The sequence below is a fragment of the Tachyglossus aculeatus genome, chromosome 11 (assembly GCF_015852505.1).
Source record: "Tachyglossus aculeatus isolate mTacAcu1 chromosome 11, mTacAcu1.pri, whole genome shotgun sequence".
In the NCBI taxonomy this organism is placed as follows: Eukaryota; Metazoa; Chordata; class Mammalia; order Monotremata; family Tachyglossidae; genus Tachyglossus; species Tachyglossus aculeatus.
This window is the reverse complement of record NC_052076.1, coordinates 22,739,939-22,766,330: the sequence shown is the minus strand read 5'-3', so window position 1 is coordinate 22,766,330 and position 26,392 is coordinate 22,739,939. Positions and strand designations below refer to the sequence as shown.

The 26,392-nt window shown below is 44.4% G+C and overlaps 1 protein-coding gene across 1 annotated transcript in view; it reads right to left on the bottom strand.

Annotated features, from left to right (window-relative positions):
• TANC2 (tetratricopeptide repeat, ankyrin repeat and coiled-coil containing 2) overlaps window positions 1–26,392 on the bottom strand; it is a 375,104-nt gene that overhangs the window by 255,200 nt on the left and 93,512 nt on the right.

Sequence of the window (26,392 nt, the reverse complement as noted above, 5' to 3'; positions counted from 1 at the left end):
GGGCCTGGGAGTCAGGTGGCCCTGGGTTCTAATCCTGGCTCCGTTACTTGTCTGCTGTGTGACCTGAGGCAAGTCATTTCACTTTTCTATGCCTCGGTTCCCTTATCTGTAAAAATGGATATTAAGACTGTGGCCCTATGTGGTACCAGAACTGTGTCCAATCTAATTAGCTTGTATCTACCCAAGGGCTCAGTAAGGTGCTTAGCTCATAGTAAGCACTTAACAAATACCACAAAAAATGTTTGGACTGAATTCTTTTTCAACATGCTCTTCCACAACTCTTATCTCTCAGCACAGAGACAGACAGGTTAGGACAGCCATCTCTGCTCCATTGTACTCTCCACCCACATTCAAAATGATAGAGGAAAGAAACAATTGGCTTGGTTTTCGTTCCATTTGCTTTTATTTCAAAATGTCACATCTGGGACTCTGTGCAAAGTAAGTGCACAATTCATCCTACTAACGCCCATGCCAATAAACCACCTTCTATTGCTGGAGAGCTTGGGAATCTTTCTAAAGTCATGTAATGTGCCCAAAAACGACATCATTTCCCAAAAATCCCTCAATGGTTCTACACTGTAAGCTCATCTCTAGACTGTAAGGCCCAGAGAAGTGAAGTGACTTCCTGAAGTCACACAACAGACCAGAGGCAGAGCCAGAATTAGAACCCAGGTCCTTTTGATTCCCAGGCTCATGCTCTATCCTCTAGGCCATGCTGCTTCTTGAGAAGTTCTTTTGTCCGATTAGAAAATGCTGATCTGGGAAGCCATTCCATAGCTGCCCAGAAAGAAGAGGCTCCAGGAACTGTAAGCTTCACCTCAGCAAATTGGAAAAAAAAATACTTATCTCTGCTTGGGGCTCTACAAATGCCACAATACCAAACTGCAAGTTACAAATAAAACCTCACTGTCTGCTGACACATGGCACATTAAATGTCATTCATCAGTCAACAGGCAGATTGACTGAAGGGTTTGGAAATGTGAAGCCTGCTTAGGCTGAAAGCAGTGATAAAGTTAAATCAAAGGCAGCCGTGCATCTGAGGGAGCAGGGGTTATCGGCCCAGTCTTAAAAAGCCTGTGGAAAATACATGATAAAGCTGGCACTCGGGCACTTTTAAAAACATTCCAACAGGTTCCGTTTTAAAGTCCTCTCTGTCTCAGCAGCTGCCCCTCAAGGAGGACCGGCTGAATCCGGGGCAGCCGAGATCCAGGTCCAGCTAATCCCCCTCCTTCAGTGCTTAGAACAGTGCTTTGCCCACAGTAAGCGCTTAATAAATGCCATTATTATTAGTAGCCTATGGTCTGTGGGCCTGCAGGTCGAGTGGCTGCATGCCACTCAAAGGGACTTGCCCCTGGTTAGCAGGCAACTCCTTTTTTATGGCGGCATTAAAGGCCTTTCTGCAAAAGCTAGGTTACAAAAACAGAACCCAGAAAAGTGTGCCACATTTTAAAAGAAAATAATCTCTAGATCAATCTCTCCTTCCGCAGACCCCTTGTTCACATTCTTCCTTTGCCACTGTGGGCAGGGATCATGTCTGTTATATTGTACACTCCCAAGTGCTCAGTACAGTGCTCTACACACTCTATCTGACAGACTACTCACTACTCACCCCATCTTCAATTACCTTCTGAAATCATATCTCCTTCAGGAGGCCTTCCCGAATTAATCTCTCATGCCTGCTCTATACCCCTGACAACTCGTCAATTCCTTGTCACTCAAGCAATTGGATATTCTAACCCACCCCGAAGGGTACCATCACGTGCTGATCTTCATATTCCCTTGCTTTCTCCTATCATTCATTTTCGTGTCTGACTGATCCACTCGATTATAAGCTCTTTGAGGGCAGGAATCATGTTTACTAATTCTACTGTACTTCCCCAAGCACTAAGTTCAGTGCCCTGCAATAAATCAGTGGTACTTATGGAGTGTTTACTCAATAACTGTAAAGGGAACTGTACTTAGCACTTAGAAAAGTACACTATACCAGATTTGGTAGACACATTCCATGCCCTCAAAGAGCTTACAGTCTAGTGGGGACACAGACATTAATATATATAAATAAATTACGGATATGTGCAGAAAAGCAGCGTGGCCAAGTGGAAAGGGCTAGGGCCTGGGAGTCAGAGGACCTGGGTTCTAATTTTGACTCCACCATTTGTCTGCTGCGTGACGTTTGGGCGAGTCACTTCACTTCTCTGTGCCTCAGTTCCCTCATCTGCAAAATGGGAATTCAATACCTGGTCTCCCCCTTACTTAGACTGTGAGCCTCACAAGGGTCCTGATCATCTTGTATCTACCCCATGCTTAAGACCTGACCCACAGTAAGCACTTAACAAATACCAGAAATATAATTATTATTATTACATAAGTGCTCTGCACATAGCAGACATTTGATAAATACTTTTGAATATAAAACGCTGGTGGAAAAATGGCAGCATACAGGGCTTTAATATTGTGTAGATTGGCTGTAAACGCTAAAGATATTTGTGTTCTGAGTATATCGTGTACAAAACCCATATTTTTCTTTTTATTTTTGCAGAAAATAAAACATCCATTGAATAAAGGGTTTCTGGATCTTTTGTTTTACACCCAGACACAGTTTCAGGCCCAGAATGTGCAATAATTTCAAAATTTCTAAACCCAGATGTTGGAAAGGAACATTTGATGTCAAAACTCTAAAACCCAATAATGAAGATCCCTAGCTTCAAGGGGAATGGGCAGCTTGCTCTTCGAATGGTCAAAACAGGCAGAAACGGGTCAGCATCCAACACCAATGACAAACTCTTCAAAACTTCCCCAAACTTTCCATGGGGTTTTGTTTTTTTTAGATGAAAAGGGGGCTACAGTGACAAGAGCCTGCTCTTTCAAGATTAGGAAAGGCCTTTCCTGCACCCTCTTTCTAGAAAGATACCATAGGGGTCCCTTCTTTCAGACGGGTCTTGAGGGATATATTAAAACCAGCTTCTAGGCTGCTAGAGCCCCAGGAGGAATGAAAATCATGGCAGTAGGGTCCTTTTTCCCAGTGACCTTCGCTTTAGTTTCTACCTCTTCTCCTTACCCTCAGCGTTTGCCATCGAGAAAGGAAATCACATACAAAAATCATACCCCAGGAGTTGCCCTACATTGGAATCTGTGAGGCCTCAGCTTGCAAATGAAGTAGAGTTCTCAGGCCAGCCCCTAGATACAGGCTAATCAGAATGACAATTGCCGGAAGGAGCCTATCTGATCCAGAGAAAATTGGAAAGAATTGGAGAGAAAAGCAGTATATGGTTACCAACCGAACTTCATTTGCACTGGCTCCCACAGAGACAGGCAGACAGAAAAACATTCTAACATCTACATTAGATTCCCTGTTTGACGATTTTGCAGGAAACAACTAAGCCAGAAGAAAAGTACCACTTTTCGGAGTTCTAATTTACAGAACAATAAGGCACAAAATATATCTATCTTGGAGGTTAAGAATGACTAAGCAAATCTATCATTGTGCTTTAGCTGTGTCAAGCAACCTACTGGAGATGAGCTGATCTGATCAGAGGATATAATCAATCAAGCAGCTATTTCACCACTATGGTAAGGAAATCAATCATAATGACTTGCTGAATTTCTAAGCCTCCCAGACTTACTTTATTCTATTGTCATTCCCTCCAATAATTTGATCAATCAATCAATCAATCAATCGTATTTATTGAGCGCTTACTGTGTGCAGAGCACTGTACTAAGCGCTTGGGAAGTACAAGTTGGCAACATATAGAGACAGTCCCTACCCAACAGTGGGCTCACAGTCTAGAAGGGGGAGACAGAGAACAAAACAAAACATATTAACAAAATAAAATAATTAGAATAGATATGTACAAGTAAAATAAATAAATAAATAAATAGAGTAATAAATATATACAAACATATATATATATATACACAGGTGCTGTGGGGAAGGGAAGGAGGTAAGACGGGGGATAAGGGGAGGTGAGGGGGAGAGGAAGGAGGGGGCTCAGTCTGGGAAGGCCTCTTGGAGGAGGTGAGCTCTCAGTAGGGCCTTGAAGGGAGGAAGAGAGCTAGCTTGGCGGATGTGCGGAGGGAGGGCATTCCAGGCCAGGGGGATGACGTGGGCAGGGGGTCGACGGCGGGACAGGCGAGAATGAGGCACGGTGAGGAGTTTAGCGGCAGAGGAGTAGAGGGTGCGGGCTGGGCTGTAGAAGGAGAGAAGGGAGGTGAGGTAGGAGTGGGCGAGGTGATGGAGAGCCTTGAAGCCGAGGGTGAGGAGTTTCTGCCTGATGTGCAGATTGATTGGTAGCCACTAGATATTTTTGAGGAGGGGAGTAACATGCCCAGAGCGTTTCTGGACAAAGACAATCCGGGCAGCAGCATGAAGTGTGGATTGAAGTGGGGAGAGATACGAGGATGGGAGATCAGAGAGAAGGCTGATGCAGTAGTCCAGACGGGATAGGATGAGAGCTTGAACGAGTAGGATAGCAGTATGGATGGAGAAGAAAGGGCGGATCTCGGCAATGTTGCAGAGCTGAGACCGGCAGGTTTTGGTAATGGCTTGGATGTGAGGGGTGAATGAGAGAGCAGAGTCGAGGATGACACCAAGGTTGCGGGCTTGTGAGACGGGAAGGATGGTAGTGCCTTCAACAGAGAAGGGAAAGTCAGGGAAAGGGCAGGGTTTGGGAGGGAAGACAAGGAGTTCAGTCTTGGACATGTTGAGTTTTAGGTGGCGGGCAGACATCCAGATGGAGATGTCCTGAAGGCAGGAGGAGATGTGAGCCTGGAGGGAGGGGGAGAGAGCAGGGGCAGAGATGTAGATTTGCATGTCATCAGCGTAGAGATGATAGTTGAAGCCGTGGGAGCGAATGAGGTCACCAAGGGAGTGAGTGTAGATCGAGAACAGAAGGGGACCAAGAACTGAACCTTGGGGAACCCCCACAGTAAGGGGATGGGAGGGGTAGGAGGAGCCTGAAAAAGAGACTGAGAATGAATTGAAGGTGAATTGGAAACTTTTTGAAATGCAATTTTAGGTAACTATAGCTCACCTCTTAATCTATAATTCCTTATTAGGACAAAAATATATCTAGTCCAGGAACAACCATCTCTGAATATGGTTTGGTTGAAATCCCGATTCAAGTTTGCTAATCTTTTCTTTTCTCTATTACGGAAATGTTCACTGTCTATTATCTTTCTTAAGTGTCAGATATTCCAAGAGCTCCATAATAATCTCTTTCTCATGAAAAAGAACCATGTATATCGCCTTACAGGACTCATTTCTGGTCTGCTAAAATTGCTTTTGAGGGGTTTTGAATCCTCTAGGAGTTTTCTCTTCGTCCAACTCCGACAAACTTCAGGCAGTAACGCGGACACCATTAAATTGTGCTGTCCTTTCTAAGGTCCAATTAATCCTAACTTTCACTCAACATTTTATTGTTACAACATCTTTCCTCTGAAGAAAACGATTTAGGAAGAATGCTGTTGGGTGAAGTTGTCATTTTAGCAGGTACAGTCAAATCTGATTGCATTCACCCTTTAGGTCATCATTCATTCAGTCGAATCTATTGAGCACTTACTGCACTGTATTGAGATCTTAGGAAAGTACAATACAACAATAAACAGTGACATTCCCTACCCATAATGAGCATATAGTCTAGAGGGGCAGGCAGCCGACACCTGCAGAGGCTCAGCCTCGAAGTCTCAACGCTTGGGCCCAAAAGAAAAGGTCCAAGCTCAGGGCAGAGATGGGGGTAGGAGTCCCCAAACCACCAAACCAGTTATTCTGACTTTCCTCAGGCTGGAAAAAAAATTGGCCGAGTAGTGTGGGGCTAAACATTAATCAATCAATCATTTACTGCGTGTTTATTGTGTCCCAAGCCCTGCACTAAGCTCTTGGACTTGTATGCACTACAATAGGACCGGCAGATAAGATCCCTGCCCACTAGGAGCTAATCGTCTCCAAGGGGAGACTGGAATTATAATACATTAGAGATAGGGGAAAACGGCAGAACAGAAGGCTCTGTGCATAAGAGGAAGAAGATGCTGGAGTAGTAGTGGTAATAGTATTTTATTAAGTTCACTAACATGGGGGCTGTGATCTCTCTCCCTGCACTGTCTTCATGCACTTGAATCTGAACCTCTGAAACACTTATCACCCCACCCTACATCCACAACCCTTGACACTTTGCCACTCTAATTCATTTTAATGTCTGTCTCGCCCTCTAGACTGTAAACTCTTTGTGGGCAGGGTTTGGGTCTACCAACTCTACTGTACTGAGCTCTCCTAAGTGCTTAGTGCAGGGCTCTGCACACAGTAAGTGCTCAATAAGTGCCACTATTTGATTGACCAATTGGCTCTTAATTCCTCAACAACCCCTGCCCTACTTCTCAGGGGATTCCCTGCCCTAACTTAGACCAGTGGAGTTGATGGTAGGGCTGGGATTGGAATCGAAAGGCCCCGGAGCCCTCTTCTGGGATGGATTTGATGGTGGGAGGCAGTAACAGAGTAAAAGCCCAAGGGTGGAGTGAGAACAGGGAATGGGATGGTGGGTGGGGAGAGAAGGAGGGAGAGAAGTCTTTATCCGCTTGAGTATTACTACACAATTGTGATAGATTTCCCGGATGTATAAGAAACTGGTCACACCATAGAATTTGGTTTCCATGACTGACCTTATTCTGGTCCTTATTCCATTTTGCTCAATTCTGAACCCCTTCTATGTTTTGTGATTTTTATTTCAACAGATGGCACAAGTCACCATTGATTCACTAGAGAAGGCTCCACTCAACTAGCTGCACAACAGGAGGAAGAGGAGGTGGCAGCAGCATGGGGAGGTTTGTGCATATGTGTGCGTGTGCGTGTGTGTATGCATGCGCACACGTGCATAAGCCCCCGGCCACCCTCACATCCTCCCCACTCACTCATTTTCTCTCTCATTCCCCCTCTCTGCCTGCCCTCTTCCTCAGACTGATCATTCCCTCTCCACACACCTTTTCCCCTTTTGGTTCCCTTTCCTGTCTTTCTATCTCTCTCCTGCCCACAGCTCCCCATCCCATCCCACAAGCTTCCCCCTTCCTATCCCCAACGCTCTGTCCCTTTCCCCAATTTAATCTGTCTTTCCTTTTTCCCTACCTACCCATTTTCCCCTTCCAACTTACTTTCCTCCTCTTCAATTCTCTCTCCCTTTTTCTCCCTTGTTAGTACAATCACTCATCATACCCAGACTGGATTATTACATCAGCATCCTTTCTGATCTCCCAACCTCCTGTCTCTCCCCACTTTGGTCTATACTTCACTCTGCTGCCCAGATTATCTTTCTACAGAAACACTCTGGGCATGTCACTCCCCTCCTCAAAAATCTCCAGTGCTTACCTATCAACCTTCAAATCAAGCAAAAACTCCTCACTATTGGCTTCAAAGCTCTCCAACCCTTGCCCCCCTCTTACCTCACCTCCCTTCTCTCCTTCTACAACCCAGCCCGCACACTCCGCTCCTCTGCCGCTAACCTCCCCACTGTGCCTCATTTTCACCTATCCCGCTGTTGACCATGTCCCACCTCTGGCCTGGAATGCCCTCCCTCCTCACATCTGCCACACTAACACACTTCCCCCCTTCAAAGCCCTACTGAAAGCTCACCTCCTCCAGGAGGCCTTCCCAGACTGAGCCCCCTTTTCCTCTGCTCCTCCTCCCCTCCCCTTTGCCCCTATTCCCTCCCTCTGCTCTACTCTCCCTCCCCACCCCACGGCACTTGTGTAAATATGTACATATTTATTATTCTATTTATTTTATTAATGATGTGTATATATCTATAATTCTATTTATATTGATGCTATTGATGCTTGTCCACTTGTTTTGTTGGCTGTCTCCCCCCTTCTAGACTGTGTGCCCATTGTTGGGTGGGGACTGTCTTTATTTGTAGCCTAACTGTACTTCCCAAGCGCTTAGTACAGTGAGTGCTCCGAACACAGAACTCAGTAAATGTGATTGAATGAATAATTCTCTATTCCTCCTTCCCCTCTCTCTGCCTTGCCTTCTTCATTCTGTGTCAAATGGCCTCTGTCTTTGCCCCCATGGTTATCTACTTTGATATCTTTTCCCTATCCCTCTCTGCCGCCTGCTGCTCTGTTTGCTAACTCCACACAGGATTCCTCAATCGACCTTGATTTTTCCCTCACAAGCGATGAGTACGGTAATTATTGGTTACTGGGGACAAGTATTATTGGTGTCACATGAGAGAGAAAGAGTGGGCATAGGCCTTTTTGCGTCTTGGTATTCACATCAAGTTTATATCTATTTCGGTGTTCACATGAGAGTGTCTCTGTGACCTTTGCGCACAACCCCAGAGACCCCCACAACCCCAACCCCACAGCACTTAAGTACGTATCTCTAAATTATACATTAGAAATTATTCACTTGTCTACCTCCCCTTCTAGACTGTTAGTTCACTGTGGGCAGGGAACACTACTGCCAACTCTGTTGCACTGTACTCTCTCAAATGCTTAGCACAGTGCTCCGCTCATAGTAAGTGCTCAACAAATAGCATTGATTGCCTGGGTCAAGGTGAGTCCGAGAGTGTGAGAAAGTGTGAGAGCACATCTGACCGTCTCAGCGTCCGTAGGTGTAGGAATTTAAAAATATCTCAGTGAAGAGTTCTCTGAGGAGATCTGTGCTAATGTACAGAGGGTCATTGTGAAGCTCTCTGGTGAAACCTGGTCAAAATTCCAATCAAAGCGGTTGCACAAGGAGAAACTTCATGCTAAAAACAAGAAACCTCTACATCTATTACCAGCTGCCAAATCTCACACAACAGTCTACAGGTAGAGCCAAAATAGACGTGCACAAAGAAACTTCTAAAAGCCTAGGTGAATAATAATAATAATAATAATAATAATTGGCATTTGTTAAGCGCTTACTATGTGCGAAGCACTGTTCTAAGCGCTGGGGTGGATACAAGGTGATTAGGTTGTCCCATGAGGGGCTCACAGTCTTAATCCCCATTTTACAGATGAGGGAACTGAGGCACAGAGAAGTTAAGTGACTTGCCCAAAGTCACACAGCAGACAAGTGGCAGAGCCGGGATTAGAACCCATGACCTCTGGCTCCCAAGCCCGGGCTCTTTCTACTCCCCTCCCCATTCCCCCTGCCTTACCTCCTTCCCCTCTCCACAGCACCTGAGCCCACTGTTGGGTAGGGACCGTCTCTATATGTTGCCAACTTGTACTTCCCAAGCGCTTAGTACAGTGCTCTGCACACAGTAAGCGCTCAATAAATATGATTGATTGATTGATGCATATATGTTTGTACGTATTTATTACTCTACTTATTTATTTATTTTATTTGTACATATTTATTCTATTTATTTTATTTTGCAAATATGTCTTGTTTTGTTGTCTGTCTCCCCCTTCTAGACCGTGAGCCCGCTGTTGGGTAGGGACCGTCTCTATATGTTGCCAACTTGTACTTCCCAAGCGCTTAGTACAGTGCTCTGCACACAGTAAGTGCTTAATAAATACGATTGAATGAATGAATGAATGAATGATACTTAGAAAATGATTACATTTGAGAATGACCTAGTCGGAGGTAGGAACCAGGGAATCTATGGATGGAAGAAGAGGGGCAGACCAAAAAGGACAGTGTGAGGTAGAGAAAAAGTGAGAGTGAGGTGATGGTCAATTGGACAACCACAGGGTACATGTTCATGAAACTGCCTGGGTACCTGTCTACTCAAGGTGTTAGCAAACATGACACATAGAAGGAGTGATAGAATATGAAAGAGAAAACATCTACAGAACCAAAGAGCAAAGCAGAAGAGTCACTATCAACTATATAACACTTTCTAAAGGAGGAAGGCTGCTTTAGAAGCAGCATGGGAGAAGCAGGGGAAGCAAAGTGGCCTGGTGGAAAGAGCACAGGCCTGGGAATCAGAAGACCTGAGTTCTATTCCCAGTTCTGCCACTAGTCTGCTGAGTGACCTTGGGCAAGTCTTTTAACTTCTCTGTGCCTCAGCTACCTCACCCGTAAAATGGGGATTAGGACCGTGAGCTCCATGTGGGACATGAACTGTGTCCAATCTGATTAGCTTGCGTCTACCCCAGCGCTTAGTAAAGTGACTGACACAAAGTAAGCACCTAAAAATACTATTTCACAAAAAAAGGCTGGGGTTGGGCCTTTATTTCAAATGGGAAACAATAGGAGCAATGAAAAGTAAAATCACTGGGCCAACGAAATTTCCAGAAACCTCAATTGTGTCTAATGGTGTGTGTGTGTGTGTGCGTGTGTGGTGGGGGGAGGGGGAGATGGAATGGTGAGGGAGGTGTGGGGGTGGGGGGAAGGCATGGGGATGGGTAGAAAAGGAAGAGCAGGAAGAGTAAGAGTAAGAAGAAGAGGATTAGAAGGTCAAGACAAGAGGCCACCGGTCCCCAGAGGCTCCTTCCATTCGTTGGTTCCAGTTACCTGCAATTAAACCTCTAACAAGCGGGTGCCAAACAGAGCCTAGACTTCATTAAGGAGACAAATGTGTCAGCCTGCCTTATCCATCAACCAGACCCTGATTTTCCTCTTTGTCCCATCAAGGCATTTGGAAAAAGACTCACAAAAGAAATCTTGAAAACAACAGCAGAAGAACTCAGAAAAATCCCCCAAGGAACCCAGCAATCCTCCACAAATAATCCAGTAATGAACCTGGACACAATAAGAAATCATTTGGAGTCCAACTCCAAAAAAGAGGCCCCTTTCAGGAATCATATTCAAGGTCTCTACAGTCACATTGTGTCTCCGCCTCCCTCCAGACCCACGGCACCGTGTGTGGACGAAGCTCCGTAAGAAGCAGGCAGTGAGCTAAGGAAAGGGGCACGTTCATACGGGTACGATTATTTAAAGTGAAAACAGAGGCTGGCTGTCGATTTATTTCACCTTTCTCTGACAGCACGAGAGTCTCCGCAGCAATGACAGACTGCATTAGATGCACCATTACTTGATAAAACCGGTAAACAAAGGGATCTCTGAAACATGAGAATGACATCATGTTTGTTGAAAAACTTGTCTCGCAAGTGAGATTCAGATTTAGAAAATAGAAAACGCCCACATTAAATTCAACTTGTATTGAGCCTTTGGTTTGTTTCCAGCCCCTGCTTGTCAGCTCAGAAGACTGAATGACGGGCTTGTTCACTCTCTATGTCCTGTGGATCTTACACTCATCATCATCATCAATCGTATTTATTGAGCGCTTACTGTGTGCAGAGCACTGTACTAAGCGCTTGGGAAGTACAAGTTGGCAACATATAGAGACAGTCCCTCGTGACTGTCCAGATGATTCTGGCCAACGATGTCTAGAACTGTAGGCTGTAAGTTCACCATGGGCAAGGGTCGTGTCTACTAACTCTGTCGGATTGTGCTCTTCCAAGCCCTTGGTACAGTGCTCCGCACATAGTAAGCCTTCAATGAATACCATGGATGATGATAATGATGACGATGATGATAGAACAGTCTTTAGCATGAGGCCTAGAGCAGTAATTTTCAAGTGTGACATTGGTAGCCCCTTGAGGTAATCAAACATTTTTGGTTACCAAAAAATATTCACCTGAGTTATTAATGCCCTCATTTAAACCATCATTTTTCATGCAGTCTATTAAGTTACGATTGGCCTAGATACCTCAAATTAACTGTAGATATCATTTTCTTAATTTTAAGTGCAGCCCCCAAAATAGTGGGGTTTTCAAAACAGCTTCACAGCAATATATCCTTCAAAACTAGTTCTACCTGATTCATACAAAGCACCAGTTTAATTTCAGCAAAGAACAATAATAATAATAATAATTTTGTTTAGCACTTACTATGTGCTAAGCACTTTATTGACTAAGCACCAGGGTAGATGGAAAAAAATCAGGTCGAATAAAGTCCCTGCCCCACATGGAGCTCAAATATTACGGGGAGGGGCAGCAATAAGGAAACCACGGCAGAGAGAAGTGAAGTGACTTGCAAGTAGTGGGAAACATTACAACCCAGGTCCCCAACTCAATCAATCAATCAATGGTATTTATCGAGAGCTTACCATGTGCAGGGCATTGAACTAAATGCTTAGGTAAGTTCAATATAACCAAGTTGGTAGACACATTACCCTGCCCACAACCCAGGTCTGGGCTCTTTCCACTGGGCCAGGCTGCTCCAGTTTGGTTTCTGACTCATGTTAGCAGTGGACTTTCAGGACCTCATACACTCAATCGGGTCAGAAAAAAAAACAGGCCCGTTGACAATCTTACCCAACAATCATTACAATATCCTGTCTGTTTCAAACAGCAGCTATTAATGTAGTATCTTAACAAAAGGACCTAAGAAGCCAAAAAAATCATAAATGCTTTAATATGACAGTCCACAGTCACGCTCCCCTGCAGCTTAGATGAAGTAAAATCCACTGGATATTTAAGCCCACAACAAGGAAGGACAGAGAGTATCAGCACAACAGCGGAAACATCCTGGCCTCCCAGCTCAATTTTGGATAACAAGATGAAAAGAGCAAACAATCATTCCAGTCAAGGGGAAGCCTTTTCTGGAGAAGGGTTCTAATGAATCAGGCTGCAATCCAACACCAGGGACTTTCTGTGAACAGAGATCAGAAAATTTGGAGCATGGAGGTCAGATCTTTGAAGTTTCCTATAAAAGATTTTGAGAAAACTCTTTCGGACTACTGGATTGCTCCCAGTAATACAGAAATAGTACAATCAGGACAACTTGACTGTGGTCAAAGATAGATTCCTTTCAGGGCCCTCACTTAAAACACAAAGTTCTACTTTCGACTTACCTAATGACATAATAATAATAATTATTATTATTATTGGCATTTGAGTCCAGTGACCACAGCTAGATTTCACACCGCTTACAGGCATGAAAAAACATGGACTTTCCTGAAGAATCAGAACCATCACTGAGACAAATAATCACGTAGTACCCACCAGACCATTTCTTTTTGTTATTTAACAATTTCAGCCCATTTACTGATCGACTCATCCTTAAAAGTAAATAGAATTTAGCTGTTGATATGGGTTTCTCAAACTTAATTAGAAAAACATCTTCATAACTCAAGTGTACTTTGAGTTTGACCACCCCCCGGTACATGACACCAGAGGATATGTCCTGTGCTCTCTTGTTGAATTATTCCCTGATACATACGCCCTGCCCTGGCATTGTATTCAGTCATTGCCAAGAAGTCAAGGCCTCCTGCCATTCCATCCCCTGCCCTCCTGTTCCCCTAGAATTGGGGGGCGATTGTGGGGAGAAGGGGTCAGCACAGCCCTAGGGACCTGACCCTGCCTCCTCACTGCTGCTCTGCACCTCTCCATCCCTTTTCCCGTTCCCATGGCTTTGTTGGGGGCTTCAAACAGAAAGGCAGGTGGAATGGGGGATGGAGAGGGGCATCCCTTTACCCTCCCACCCCCCACACCACATCTGTCATTGTATTTTGTTGTTGCTGTTGTTAAGTACTGGAACCAAATGGTTGGGGGAGGAAAGGGGAGGAAAGTCAAGTTTGGCAGCAGAAAAGCTGCTGGAAACAGGGCATGGCAGGGAGAGGAGCAGCACGGCCTAATGGATAGAGCCTGGGCCTGAGAGTCAGAAGGACCTGGGTTCTAATCCTGGCTCTGCCACTTGTCTGCTGTGCGACCATGGGCCAGTTACTTCACTTCTCTGGGCCTCAGTCCCTCATCTGTAAAATGGGGATTGAGACTGTGAGCCACCATGTGGGACAGGGATTGTGTCCAACATGATTAGCTTGTGTCTACCCCAGCGCTTAGAACAGTGTTTGACACATAATAAGTGCTTAACAAGTACCATCATTATTATTCGCAGTGGGATTTTGCCGTCCTATGGTGCTTGGGCATCACTTCAGGGCTGGCCCTGGAAAGGATCCTAAGTAATTGAATGCAAATGTCCCCATGATACAACCATGTTTCCAAGGAACACAATTGTATCCTGGGGCTCTATGTGCACTGAGATTGTTTGGAAGCAAATTGTGGTTAATAAATAAGACTGGCGCAGCATTAATTGCACATTACAGGAGTCAGGGAAAAATTCTAAAAGGATAGTACAAGTATTTAGGCATCAAAATTAATGTAATATTTATTTGGGGGTAATTGCATAAAAGTTAATGGGACAGTGTGGGAAGCAATCAACTGAAAGCAGTGTTTACTGTCACTAAATTTTCAAGGGTCTAATTTGCTACATTATGAGCATTCTAACTTATAATTATTATTTTGAGTATAGGTTTCAATTTATTTGGGGGAAGGAAGTACAGAGATCATTCAATGAAATTACCAAGGCTACTCCTTACAGACCATATTTGTCTCTAATGTTTTTATAGTATTTTGTAAGTGCTTACTATGTGCCAGACACTGTATTAGTTACTGGGGTAAATCCCAGCTAATCAGGTTGGACACAGTCCATGTCCCACATGGGGATCACAGCTTTAATCCCCATTTTACAGATGAGGCAACTGAGGCACAGAGAAGAGAGATGACTTGCCCAAAGTCACACTGCAGACAAGTGGCAGAGCTGGAACAGAGCCCTGGTCCTTTGGACTCCCAGGACCGTGCTCTACCCACTAGACCACAGTGTTTCACAACTACTTGTGTGGGGTTTAATGGAAACAATTAAGTTCAGTCAACTTTTATGAACTTTTTTTTTATGAACGCCTCTAGGGGACCTCTGTCAGTTAACTTTTAGGAGGTCTTTTAACAAATGTCCTAGAAATTAAAACATATGTGTGGACAATCAACATGCAGATATTCAGTTGCAGGAATCCTACCTTTTACACAGGTTACAGAAATATCAATGGAGAGCACACAAGCCCACAACTTGACTGGAACCTCTCCACTGTGGAATTTAAACCAATACAAAGGGAAGAGATCCACATAAATAATAATAATAACTGTGGTACTTGTTCCACACATAGTATGTGCCAAGCAGGGTAATAAGCACTGGGATAGGTACCCAAGATAATCAGATCCCTCTTGGGGCTCACAATCAAAGTAGAAAGGAAAACAATTATTGATTAGTATCTATCCCAGCACTCAGTACAGCGCATGGCATATAGTAAGTGCTAACAAGTACTATTATTATTCTCTACACTGAGAGCTCATTGTGGGCAGGGAATGTCACTGTTTATTGTTGAACAGCACTTTCCCAAGCGCTTAGTAATCTGCACACGGTAAGCACTTAATAGATGCAACTGAATGAATTAATTCTTTCCCTTTAGACTGTAAGCTCGCTGTGGGCTGGGAACATGTATTATATTGTACTCTCCCAAAAGCTTAAAGTGATGCTCTGCACATAGTAAGCGCTCAATAAATACTGTTGATGATGGTGAATCCCCATTATGCAGATGAGAGAACTGAGCCACAAAGAAGTGACTTGCCCAAGGCCACCCAGCAGACAAGGGGTAGATCACCTTGGTCTTCTCCTACTTTCTATATCTCTAAACGTCACTGCCAAATTTAACAACAACAATAACAAAAAACCCAATGCTTCCCCAATTCTGTCAATTTTAGTTCCTGAATAATGTGATTGAAATTTCAGATAAAAAAAATTGGTCAGTTGGAATCATGTTCTAAAAATCTCTCAGAGCCAGAATCACAAAAGCCCAAGGGAACCGATGCAGAATAGACCCTGAAAGTTATGGCAGTGGCTGCTGCTTCTGCCACAATACTGTGGCCCAACTCCAAACATACTGTGGGGCTTTTTAAGTCCCATCTCACCTATAACTGTTGAGTTGTCCTTTCCAAAGTCCTCAGTACAGTATTCTGTACACAGTAAGTGCTCAATAAATACCATTGATGGATTGATCTGTTTGAATTCTGCAGCCGCTGCAAACTTTCATTAAACACCTAACCATCTTTGTCCTGGGCTTTCTTCAGAATTCCCTTGCCCAACAAAAATAGCTCCTTCTCTTTTCTTCTGCTATGAAAATCTATTCCTTTCTTTCCTTGTTGAACCTTCCCTCTCTTTTATCCTTCCAATAAAGTTACTGTATTGGCCTTGGATTTGCAGGAATGTTTTTGGTTTACTATTATTAATAATAAATGAATAAATAAATTAATAATAATAATGGCATTTGTTAAGCTCTATGTGCAAAGCACTGTTCTAAGCGCTAGGGGGGGAATACAAGGTGATCAGGTTGTCCCACGTGGGGCTCACAGTCTTAATCCCCATTTTACAGATGAGGTAACGAGGCTCAGAGAAGTGAAGTGACTTGCCCAAGGTCATACAGCAGACATGTGGCAGAGCCAGGATTAGAACCCATGGCCTATGACTCTCAAGCCCGTGCTCTTTCCACTGAGCCACACTGTTCTTGGGCAGGCCCAAGTGAGGTAAACTTGAAACAGTATCAACAGTAATTTTCCATTCAAATGGACTGGATTTTTTCTTTGATATTTGTTAAGCGCTTCCTATGTTCCAGGCACTGTACTAAGCCCTGGGGTAGATTCGAGTGAATCAAATTGGACACAGTGTGTGACCCATATGGGGCTCACAGTATTAAATCCCTATTTGACAGATGAGGGAACTGAGGCACAGAGGAAGTGAAATGACTTGCCCAAGGTAACACAGCAGACACGAGGTGGAGCCGGGATTAGAACCCAGGTCTTTCTGACTCCCAGGCCTGTGCTCTATGAGGCTACACTACTCGTTGTGGCCAGGGAACATGTCTACCAACTCTGTTACACTGTACTCTCCCAAGCACTTAGTACCATGCTCTGCACACAGTAAGTGCTCAGTGAATACCACTGATTGATTGATTGATCATCATTTTACTAATGACGTAGCCGAGGCACTGAGTAGTGAAGTGATTGGTCAAAGTCACACAGCAGAAATGTGGCAGAGCCGGGATTAGAACCCAGGTCTTCTGATTCCCAGGCCCATGCGCTTTCCATGCAGCTTCTCTAAAAAGACCAGGTGAGCCAGTGTGAAGATGAAATAAGGGGCATGTAGAACAGAATGGGGAGAATAGGAAATGTCTACACAACTTGACATTCTACAAGTCAGAATCTGCCCTTAATTAGTGGGAAAAGGACTGCAATTCACCACTGGTCTTTTCACAGACAACCCAGAAAGCAAAAGTTGCAGGAGGGTTATCTTGAAAAACAGTGAAAGAATACAGAAAAAGGGTGACAAGATAAAAATATCGATTCGTAGCTTTTGCACACAAATCTATTGTGGCCTTCCAGTTATTTTGAAATCCCATTGTTCCACTGAAGTCCCACATTCGAAGACTTTTTTCTTGTTTTTTAGTGGTATTTGTTAAGTGCTCACTCTGTGCCAGGCATGGTACTAAGCACTGGGGTAGATACATGCTAATTAGGTTGGACACAGTCCATGTACCACATGGGGCTCACAATCTTAATCCCCATTTTCCAGATGAGGTGACTGAGGCCCAGAGAAGTGAAGTGACTTGCCTAAGGGCACACAGCAGGCAAGTGGCTGAGCCAGAGCTAGGACTAGAACCCAGGTGCTTCTCCCCCAGGCCCATGCTCTAGCGACTAGGCTATGCTCCTTCTCTGTCTGAAAGACTGAAACAAAAATGAACACTACTGGGCTAAACACCATAGAGTGGCTGTAGGGAGGACTGTCGGTCAATCAGTCAATCATATTTATTGAGCACTTACTACGTGCAGAGCACTGTACTAAGCACTTGGGAGACTACAAGATAATATAACAGACACATTCCCTGCCCACAATGAGTTTACAGTCTAGAGGAGCTTACAGGCAGACTGACTGCCTTTTGTCCTTGAAATCCAGAGCATTTAGCACAGTGCCTGGCACATAGCGCTTAACAAATACCACAATTATCATTATTATTTTAAGTGCAATGTGAAGGAGGGAGAGGAACTCATACACCAGGAAACCTGCTGTCCTGAAGCTGTGACCTCTGGCTTTTCTCTTTCTGGCTTCTCCCAACAGATAAAGAACACAAACATTTCATTTCCTATCTCACTTCCTTAGTGGAAAGAAATCAGGATTTCAAGCCAATGAGTAGGTTGGAAAATAACCCCTGACCATTCAATCCTGGGAAAGATAACAAAATGAGGAACGGCCTATTAGCAAAGGCATTTGCAGGCTCTCCACTTGGAGGCTGGGTATATGAGTGGAATGTGTGTGTGGTCCCTGGACACACCAGAAGAAAAGGTGGACTGTGGATGACCCCATTGAAACCGGACACAAACACCCTGAAAAATCCCCTGTAAATACCTGGAAAAACCTTCTAAAAGCCAGCCCCTATGGGGCTCCTGGAAGGGTCTCAGTCAATAGCTGGGAGGTAACAGGAAGGTGCTAAGTCAGCTATCTTAGAGAAGCAGTGTGGTTTAGTGGAAAGAGGACAGACTTGGGAGTCAGAGGTCATGAGTTCTCATCACGCCTCTGCCGCTTGTCAGCTGTTTGACCTTGGGCAAGTCACTTAACTTCTCTGTACCTCAGTTCCCTCATCTGTAAAATGGGGATGAAGACTGTGAGCCCCACATGGAGCAACCTGATTAACTTGTATCGCCCCCAGCACTTAGAACAGTGCTTGGCACATAGTACACGCTTAACAAATACCAACATTAGTATTATTATCTCTGGAAAACCCGGCAGGGAGGCCGAGAGAGAAAACTCCCCTCAGGACAGTGGCCCTGGAGGAAGGCCCAGGAATGTCCATTTCCATAAATGGAGATCAGGGTGTGAAAAACTATAATAATAATAATGATGGCATTTGTTAAGCGCTATGTGTGAAGCACTGTTCTAAGCATTGGGGGGGGGGGGGGAGATACAAGGTGATCAGGTTGTCCCACGTGGGGCTCACAGTCTTAATCTCCATTTTGCAGAAGAGGGAACTGAAGCACAGAGAAGTGAAGTGACTTGCCCAAAGTCACACAGCTGATATGTGATGGAGCCAAGACGGTGTTTGTGGTTCCCAAACCCCACAGAAGCAACAAGGTTTGAATGACAAGGACTTATCAGACCCCAACCAATAGAAGAGGAGACCAGGATAATTTACAATGGGCAGAGGTATAATGTGTAAATGCTAGGTATTTGCATCATCAAGGGCAGACCAGGGATATATTTCTAGGGTAACTGCAACTGCGATATTTGTTCAGCGCATACTATGTGCCAGGGACTGTACTAAGCACTGGGGTGGATACAAGCAAATCAGGTTGGACACAGTCCCTTGTCCCACATGGGGCTCACAGTCCTAGTCCCCGTTCTACAGAAGAGGTGACCGAGGCCCAGAGAAGTGAAGTGACTTGCCCAATGCCACACAGTAGACAAGTGGGGGAGCCCAAATTTGAACCCAGGACCTTCTGACTCCCAGACCTGTGCTCTATCCACAACTCCACTGTGGGGTGTGTGTGAGGGGCTGGGGGCTCCCAGTTCTAGAACATGTCTATCAACTCTGTACTCTCTCAAGTGCTTAGTACAGTGCTCTGCACACAGTAAGCATTCAATAATAATAATAATGGCATTTATTAAGCACTTACTATGTGCAAAGCACTGCTCTAAGTGCTGGGGAAGTTACAAGGTGATCAGGTTGTCCACGTGGGGCTCACGGTCTTAATCCCCATTTTACAGACGAGGTAACTGAGGCACAGAGAAGTTAAGTGACCTGCCCGAAGTCACACAGCTGACAAGTGGCGGAGCTGGGATTTGAACCCGTGACCTCTGACTTCAAAGCCCGTGCTCTTTCCATTGAGCCACGCTGCTTCTCTAAATACAATACATAATAAATACAATTGATTGATTAATGGGGGGACACTTCCAGGTAAGTAAGATCTTCATAACTGTGAGGTTCACTAGGTGGAAAACTTCCTGGTACCCATCTGTGATCACTGCCTATTGAACGGGGGTGTTCTCCTATAGACTGGAAGCTCTTTGTGAACAGGGATCATCTCTACCAACTCTGTTGTACTGAACTCCCTCAAGCACTTAGTACAGTGCCCAGCACACCATAAGCACTCAATAAATACCACTGACTGACTGATTATAGAGGCTTGTCAGGGAGTTCTTCAGCATTCCAACCCAGAAAGGTGGTTCTTTCCCCTTTTAGTGAAAAGAATATTCTGTTAGGGTGACTACCTCTCCCCATCTTCCAGGACAAAAAGTGATTTCAGCTCCTGACCTTTAATTATCTTCAACAAATACCCACTTCTATTCTAGACAAGCAAAAGCAGTTTGTGGCAATAGCTGGTTTCCTGACTCTGAAGGAAGCATCTTGAGTTAAATTAAAGTCTAACCCAACTGCCAGGTAAAGAGACATGCGGAGAGTGGTTAAGAATGAAATTTGCCTGATTTTCCAGGGTTTTACGCTCTGTCGCTGATACCACAGGAGTAGCCTACAGAGACTCATTTATTGTCTCAATATAGTTCTTTTCAAATTAGCCTGATTGGGATAGCTCATTAGGCTCATTAGGTTCAGCAAATATCTTTAATGCAGGAGTACACACTTTGCCAACCACTTTGCTCCTCAATTTTTAAATTCATGTATATATCTCAGGGGGAACAAACACAAAACTAATGAGCCACTCAACCATACATCCATTTTTTTCTTCTTTGTAAAGAGACTGACACCAAAAAATTTAGCATCTTTTAAAAGGAAAATGCTAAGATGCAGCAATTAAAGGGAAGATGGGGAAGCAGCATGGCCTAGTGGATAGAGCCCAGGACTGGGAGTCGGAAAGGCCTGGGTTCTAATTCTGGCTCTACCACTTGCCTGCTGTGTGATCTTGGACAAGCCATTTTACTTCTCTGTGCCTACGTTACCTCACCTGTAAAATGGGGATTAAGACTGTGAGCCCCATGTGACACAGGGACTGTGTTAAATCTGATTAACTTGTAACTACCCCAGCACTTAGAACAGTACTTAACCCATAGTAAGCGCTTAACAAACACCATCATCATTATTGTTGTTATTATTATTACTATTGTTGAGATTTATTTTTAAGCCAGAAATTTGTGCTTTGCAGAGATGGGCTATTGTTCCACAATCACAAATGTTCCTCGTCAATCAAACAGTCATATTTACTGAGCGGTTACTGTGTGCAAAGCACTGTACTAAGTGCTTGGGAGAGTACAATATAAGAGAGTTGGTAGGTACGTTCCCTGCCCACAATGAGTTTACAGTCTAGAGGGGGAAACAGACACTGATATAAATAAATAAATTAGGGCTCTGGACATAAGTGCTGTGGGGCTAAGGGTGGGGTGAACAAACGGTGCAAATCAAAGTGACAGGGTGATGCAGAAGGGAGCAGGAGAAAAGAAAATGAGGGCTTAGTTGGGGAAGGCCTGTTGGAGGAGGAGATGTGCTTTTATAAAGGTCTCTTGAATATGTTCACTCATTCATTCATTCAATTGTAGTTTTTGGGCGCTTACTGTGTGCAGAGCACTGTACTAAGCATTTGGAAAGCACAATTTAGCAACAGAGACAATCCCTGCACACAACGGGCTCAAGGTTTAGAAGGGGGAAGACAGACATCAAAACAAGTAAACAGGCATCAATGGCATCAAAAGATGTGCCAGGATGTGGCCAAGCTGGGAGCTAGCAGAGGCTGCATGGTGGAAAGATTGGGGCCCCGGGCCGTGCACCTGCACAGCTCGGAGACAAGTTCTGAGTGAAGTGGAATCTCTCAACTCAGAGCTGCAGGAGCGCACACACTGACAACGCTTGTTCCTGAAAGACCAGGAGTTCCTGCTTCTCCCAGAAAGCCAGTCGCACAAGACAGCCATGAGTTGGCCGGAAAAGACATATAAGGAAAGGGAACTCTGTGCCCGGAATGTTCAGAAGTGAGATTGGCGATAGCTGGGCTCATTGGGCACGGGGCCCAAATGTACTTCTGAAGCATGGGAATTCAGTCCGAGGAAAGCCACGCACTCACTCTATCAATCTATCAACCAGTCAGTGGCATTTACTGAGCGTTTACTGTGTGCAGAGCACTGTACTAAGCACTTGGGAGAGTACACAATTCAACAGAGTTGGTAGAGACATTCCCTGCCCAGAAGAAGTCTACGGTCTGGGGGGTGGGGGGGTGACAGACATTAAAACCGACCGTATTTATTGAACGCTTATCGTGTGCAGAGAACTGTACTAAGCGCTTGGGAGAGTAGGGTAGAACAACACAACAGACACCTTCCCTGATGTGTCCTCTATAGGTTCGGCTCTCACAGGTACCTAGAAAAGTGGACATCCAACTGAGAAGACTGACTGCCACCTTCAAGTCATGCTCAGAGTAGCCCAGCTCTCTGACAGGGAGTTTGATGCCCTGTGGCTGCCACAGTCTGTTTTGCAGTTTACCAGACCTCACTTTGGGCTTTCTGATCTGGTGTTCAATCTCTGTTTGTATACGTTGCCTCCCCTATCTGGAATTTATTGAAAAAACCTGGCTCTCTGACTCGATTGCAATGAGGGTAGGAATCGTGTCTACCAACTAACTCTATTGTACCATGTGCTCTCCCATGTGCTTAGTACCATGCTCTGCACACAGTGAGCGCTCAATAAATGCTACTGCTTGACTGACGCGGGACATCATTACATCATAGGGCACATGATGACATTAGAGCCACTCCCGGCCTTAAATAACTAAAGCCTGGTGAGGACATTTCCCCTCTCCCAAGCTCGGGCCCCACTCTCCAGCCCAATTGCTCAATTGGTCCCATAAGCCTGTCCTGGGTGACTCCATTCATGATTTCTAATTCCCCTTTAATCAGCAAGGGTGAATTGATGGGGCTGTTAGCTATTGTACAGAGGCTATTAGGCAGTCAGTCATTCAACCTTATTGAGTGCTTACTGTGTGCACAATACTGCATTAAGCCCTTGGGAAAGCACAGTATGACATAACAGACACATTCCCCACCCACAACACGCTTCCAGTCTAGGGGCAGCTTCTGGATCGGGGCAGTTCCCTCACGGTCAAGGGCTTTGGGGTCTAGGGAAAGAGGGAGGATGAGGAGAGCTACGGCTCTCCCTGCAGTCCGATGAGCTCTGGTGTGAATCCAGCCCTGCTCTTGGGATGGGACTTGGTTTGAACTGTATTCTTCCCCGCACCCACCCCCCCGCCCCCGACTGAGAAGACTACTCAGCACCTGATACACTTAATAACATAGTCTACCAATCAAATGGCCAATGGTTAGAGAAATTGGAGAAAAATGAATTTTTAGACTCAGTTTATCCTATGCCAGAATTTAGGCATCTTCTATTCCAAAGTGTTTTCTGAAGGCAAGATTTTCCTTCTCAAAGGAATGTTGATGAAGATTACTGAAACTGTTCTAATATTTAGCAGTTAGAGCCACATAAATTATAAATGTAGGGTAAAGACTTGCTTTTAGTCATGGAAAAGATTTTTCTATAGATGACTGACTAAAAATGCCTCCTCTTTATAAATAAACCAGAAATAAAAGAATTCATATATCTTACTTCAAACCTAACGCATCAACATACTCATCCAGGCACTTAGTACAGTGCTCTGCACAGAGTAAGCACTCTCTGGATTAAACACTTTGAGGTTCTGAACAGTGATGGAAATCCTTTTGGTATTTATTTCTGGCTACCACTTACAAGCTCTTATGAGCCTGTGATGGACACCATAGTAAGAAAATGAGGTTTAGAATAACCTGGCAGTATAAAGAATTTTATCTTCATAAATTTAATCACCATGATATATTGATCTCAAAAGCTGTTAATGAAGACCTTGAAATCAAATGTGTGCATATATAATAATAATAATAGCATTTGTTAAGCACTTACTGTGAGCCCACTGTTGGGTAGGGACTGTCTCTATGTGTTGCCAACTTGTGCTTCCCAAGCGCTTAGTACAGTGCTCTGCACACAGTAAGCGCTCAATAAATACGATTGATTGTTCTAGACTGTGAGCCCGCTGTTGGGTAGGGACTGTCTCTATATGTTGCTGACTTGTACTTCCCAAGCGCTTAGTACAGTGCTCTGCACACAGTAAGCGCTCAATAAATATGATTGATTGATTGATTGATTGACTTACTATGTGCCAAACACTGTTCTCAGTGCTGGGGGAGATAGATGGTAATCAGGTTGTTCCACGTGGGGCTCACAGTCTTAATCCCCATTTTACAGATAAGGTAACTGAGGCACAGAGAAGTTAAGTGACTTGCCCAAAGTCACACAGCTGACAAGAGGCGGAGCCAGAATTAGAACCCATGACCTCTGACTCCCATGCCCGTGCTCTTTCCACTATGCCATGCTGTTTCTCATCTGTATGTATATATCTCTATATGTATAAATGTATGTGTATATATGTATAAGCACACATAAATACATATAGAGCATAAAAATGACGGGGATTTTCCCCCCTTAAGCACCGTGCTTCCGGAAATGCTTAGACCTTATTGTTCGATTACACTACTGACTCAAAAATAAAAATAATGGGATGAATTTTAAAGGCTCATATGTCTTCATTTACTTCAGAGACTTGGGGTTGGAAAGACCCTTTCATTCATTCAATCGTATTTATTGAGCACTTACTGTGTGCAGACTTTTAGAAGTCACCTAGTACTGTCCCCAAGAAGAACTATATTTTCTCTAAAACAAAAGATAGCATCTCTTTGAAAGGGGTGCCACTGATGATTACAGTGTTATAATAATAATTATGGTATTTGTTAAGCACCTGCTATGTATGAAGCACTGTTCTAAGCACTGGGATAGATACAAGGTTATCAGGTTGTCTCACATGGGGCTCACAGTCTTAATCCCCATTTTACAGATGAGGTAACTGAGGCACAGAGAAGTAAAGTGACTTGCCCGAAGTCACCCAGCTGACAAGTGGCGGAGCCGGAATTAGAACCCATGACCTCTGACTCCCAAGCCTGGGCTCTTTTCACTGAGCCATGCTGCTGTACTCTCCCAAGCACTTAGTACAGTACTCTGCACACAATAAGTGCTCAATAAATATGCTTGACTGTTAGACTGACTGATGGTAGAAAACTGCTCACACTGGTGAGTGTGGCAGAAAAGCCTGATGCATGACTCACTGACTGGCACACTCTACTGCATTGTTTACTCTTCGAAGGACAATACCCTGTTTCACTAATAATAATAATAATAATAATAATAATAATAATAATAATAATAAATGTGCTCTATGCTAAATGTTTACTTTATGCCATGCACTGTACTAAGCACTGAGATGGACACAAGCAGAGTTGAACACAGTTCCAGTCCCACGTGGGGCTCACAGTCTAAATCCCCATTTTACAAATGAGGTAACTGAGGCCCAGAGAAGTTAAATGACTTGCCCAAGGTCACACAGCAGACAGTTGTCCAAGCTGGGATTAGAACCTATAACTTTCTGCCCCCAGGCCCGTGCTCTATCCACTAAATCATGCTGCTTGTTCCACCCAGGATGCTTCTCTATTTCTGAGACTCCCTCATGGTATCCTGATCTTTGTGAATCGCTGCTTGAGAAGACTGACCTCCTTACCAATGTGGTCCCACAAAAGTTTATCTGGAGTCGTAATAATTATGGAATTGATTAACTGCTGACTGAGTCAGCGTGATCGAAGAGCTGGGGAGGCCACAGAATGCGTAACCCGTTTTTACAGATGAGGAAACTGAGGTCCAGAGAAGTTTAATGAGTTGCCCAAGGTCACAAAGCAGGTGAGTGGCAGAGCTGGGATCAGAAGATGGGTGTCCACAGACTCTAAATTCTGTGCTCTTAATACCAGCCACTTAATGTGTACCTTCTGAGTGCAACACCCTATACCGAATGCTTGGGAAATTACACACCCAACAAATTCCCTGCCCACAAGGAACCTCTATTTTAAAGGACATCAGTAAGAGGTCTCCCAATTTATCATTCATTCTGCCCTCCCAATTTGCATGCCCCTCTGTACCTCCTTGTTTCCCAGCTGCTTTGTGATCCTGTTGTCATTCATTCTTCTCCACTGTCCCACCCAGCAGAATTGAGCTACTGTGAGCATGGCTTCAAGCTGGCAGTCTTCTCAGTTAGGTGTCCACTTTTCTAGGTACCCTGTGTAGTGGGGCTTCTTTACAGTATTTGTTAAGTGCTTAGTACGTGCCAGGCACTTTATAAGCTCTGGGGTAGATACAAGCTAATCAGGCTGGACACCGTCCATGTCCCACGTGGGGCTCACAGTCTTAATCCCCATATTATAGATGAGGTAACTGAGGCCCAGGCAAGAGAAAGGACTTAATGATGGCATTTCTTAAGCGCTTACTATGTGCAAAGCACTGTTCTAAGCGCTGGGGGTAAGCGCTTACTATGTGCGAAGAACTGTTCTAAGTGCTTGGGGGATATAAGGTGATCAGGTTGTCCCATGCGGGGCTCACAGTCTTCATCCCCATTTTACAGATGAGGTAACTGAGGCTCAGAGAAGTTAAGTGACTTGCCCAAGGTCACACAGCAGAAATGTGGC